Source organism: Arachis duranensis, chromosome 4 (assembly GCF_000817695.3).
Source record: "Arachis duranensis cultivar V14167 chromosome 4, aradu.V14167.gnm2.J7QH, whole genome shotgun sequence".
NCBI classification, from domain to species: domain Eukaryota; kingdom Viridiplantae; phylum Streptophyta; class Magnoliopsida; order Fabales; family Fabaceae; genus Arachis; species Arachis duranensis.
In genome coordinates, this window is record NC_029775.3 from 19,210,589 (window position 1) to 19,213,846 (window position 3,258).

Genomic DNA, 3,258 nt, shown 5'->3' on the forward strand with positions numbered 1-3,258 from the left:
CGTTTGAGACTCTGAAAGCTAAGCTGGTCACGGCACCAGTCATATCTGCACCAGACTGGACATTACCATTTGAATTAATGTGTGATGCCAGTGATCATGCCATTGGTGCAGTGTTGGGACAGAGGCATGACAAGCTTCTGCACGCCATTTATTTGCCAGCCGTGTTCTAAATGATGCACAGAAGAACTACACAACCACAGAAAAAGAGATACTTGCAGTAGTTTATGCCATTGACAAGTTCAGATCCTATTTAGTAGGATCAAAAGTGATTGTGTACACTGACCATGCTTCTCTTAAATATCTACTCACAAAGCAGGATTCAAAACCCAGACTCATAAGATGGGTGTTGCTTCTGCAAGAGTTTGATATAGAAATAAGAGACAGAAAAGGGACAGAGAATCAAGTAGCAAATCACCTGTCCCGAATAGAACCAGTAGAAGGGGCATCCCTCCCTCTTACTGAGATCTCTGAAAACTTTCTGGATGAGCAACTCTTTGCCATCCAGGAGGTGCCATGGTTTACAGACATTGCAAACTACAAGGCAGTAAGATTCATACCAAAAGAGTACAGTAGGCAGCAATCAAAGAAGTTGATCACGGATGCAAAGTACTATCTTTGGGATGAACCATATCTCTTCAAGAGATGTGCAGACGGAGTAATCCGTAGATGTGTGCCTAAAGAAGAAGCACAGAAGATCCTCTGGCACTGCCATGGATCACAGTATGGAGGACATTTTGGAAGTGAGCGAACAACCACAAGAGTCCTTCAATGTGGCTTCTACTGACCTACTCTCTATAAAGATTCCCGAGTGTTTGTACTTAATTGTGACAGTTGCCAAAGATCTGGCAATCTGCCTCACAGTTATGCCATGCCTCAACAAGGGATCTTAGAGATTGAGTTGTTTGATGTATGGGGTATTGACTTCATGGGGCCTTTCCCACCATCATACTCAAACACTTATATTCTGGTGGCAGTGGATTATGTATCCAAATGGGTGAAAGCTATTGCAACACCCACTAATGACACTAAGACAGTGCTGAAATTTCTCCAGAAACACATCTTCAGCAGATTTGGTACCCCTAGAGTATTAATCAGTGATGGGGGCACTTATTTCTGCAATAAACAGCTTTACTCTGCTTTGGTTCGATATGGAGTTAGCCACAGGGTAGCCACTTCATATCATCCACAGACAAATGGGCAAGCTGAAGTCTCTAAGGTAGCGTTTGGTGGAGAGACAGAGACTAAGAGACAGGGATTGAAATAATTCCCAGTATTCTGTTTGGTGTAAAATGGGAGACAGTAATTGAAACAAGAATGAAACTCTAATTTAATTTGTACAAAGGGTAAAATTGGAATTAATTAATTGAAATGAAAGTATTTTAGGTATAAAATGTTATTAAAGTTTCAGTCTCCATCTCTAAAAATTTCAGTCCCCTGTGTCCCTACTTTTTGGAGGTACTGAAATACTGAAATTTTAGTACCAGTCTCTGAACTAACAAACATGATACTGAGTCTCAGTCTCTCAGTCTCTGTCTCAGTACCTCAAAACAAACGCTACCTAATAGAGAGCTTAAAAGAATCCTAGAATGGACTGTGATTAACCATAGAAGGGATTGGGCAAGAAGCTTGGATGATGCTCTGTGGGCATACAGCAGCATTCAAGACTCCTAGAGGGACCTCTCCATACCAGCTTGTGTATGGAAAGGCCTGTCACTTGCCAGTGGAACTGGAACATAAGGCCTACTGGGCAACCAGATTCCTAAACCTTGATGCCAAGTTAGCTAGAGAAAAACGATTGCTCCAGTTAAATGAGTTAGAGGAATTCAGACTCGACGCTTTCGAGAATGCAAAAATTTACAAAGAGAAAGTAAAAAGATGGCATGATAAGAAATTGTCATCCAGAGTCTTTGAGCCAGGAAAGAAAGTTCTGCTATTTAATTCTAGGCTCAGATTATTCCCCGAAAAATTGAAATCCCGGTGGAGAGGACCATATGTGATTACAAGTGTGTCACCATATGGATACGTAGAGCTTCAGGATAATGACTCTAACAAAAAGTTCATTATTAATGGACAGAGAGTCAAACATTATATTGAAAGCAATTTTGAGCAAGAATGCTCAAAACTGAGACTTGACTAAAGCTCAGTAATAGTCCAGCTAAAGACAATAAAGAAGCGCTTGCTGGGAGGCAGCCCAGCCATTTACAAAGTTTATTTGTTAATTAATTGATTTTTACAGGTTTATGTCAATTATCTTCAAGGTAAAATAGTAATTGCTTGAGTTCACAGAGTTACAAAAGAATTCGCAGGATAAAACAGCAAAAAGGAAGCTCACTGGTGTGAAAAAGCCAGTAAAAGCTGTTTTGGGTGTTGAACGCCCAAAAGAAGCATCTACTGGGCGTTCAACGCCAGTAAGGATAGCCATTTGGGTGTTAAACGCCAGAAAGAAGCATCTTTTGGGTGTTGAAAGCCAGAAAGAAGCACCTTCTGGGCATTTAACGCCAGATTTACAGCGTCCTGGGCGTTCAGAAAAATGCCCAGTGACAAAGGAGTTCCTGGCGTTCAACGCCAGAAAGAAGCAACAGCTGGGCGTTGAACGCCCAGGAGAAGCTGCACATGGGCGTTAAATGCCCAAAACATGCAGCATTTTGGTGTTTAATGCCAGGATGGTGGGGAGGAGGTAAATTCATTTTTACTTCACAATTTTTTAATTTTTATGTTTCAATTCATGATTCCTTGCATAAACATGTTACAAACTATCATCCATCAATTCCAAAAATTTTAATCCTAATTTCTAAAATTCCTTTTTCAAAAATATCAAATGTATCTTAATCCATAAACACAAATCCTTTTCCAATCCAATCCAACTCTTTTTCAAATTTTTCAAAACTCAATTATCTTTTAAAATCTTTTTCAAAATAAAAATTCAGATTTATCTTTTCCAAATATCATTCACAACTTTTTATTTTTAAATTATATCTTTTTCTTATCATATTATCTTTTATAAATCATATCTTCTATCTTATCTTTTTAAAATTTTCGAAAAACCCACCCCCTCCCTTTTAAATCCACATTCGGCTTCCCTCATCTCATCCACCATTCGACACTAGCTCTCCTTCTATCCCTCTCATTTCTTTTCTTTTACTTGAGGACAAGCAAACCTCTAAGTTTGGTGTGTTTATCCGTGATCACTAAAACATACCCACTAAGATCATGGCTCCCAAAGGAAAACAACCCACTCCAAGAGGCAAGAAAGAGAGT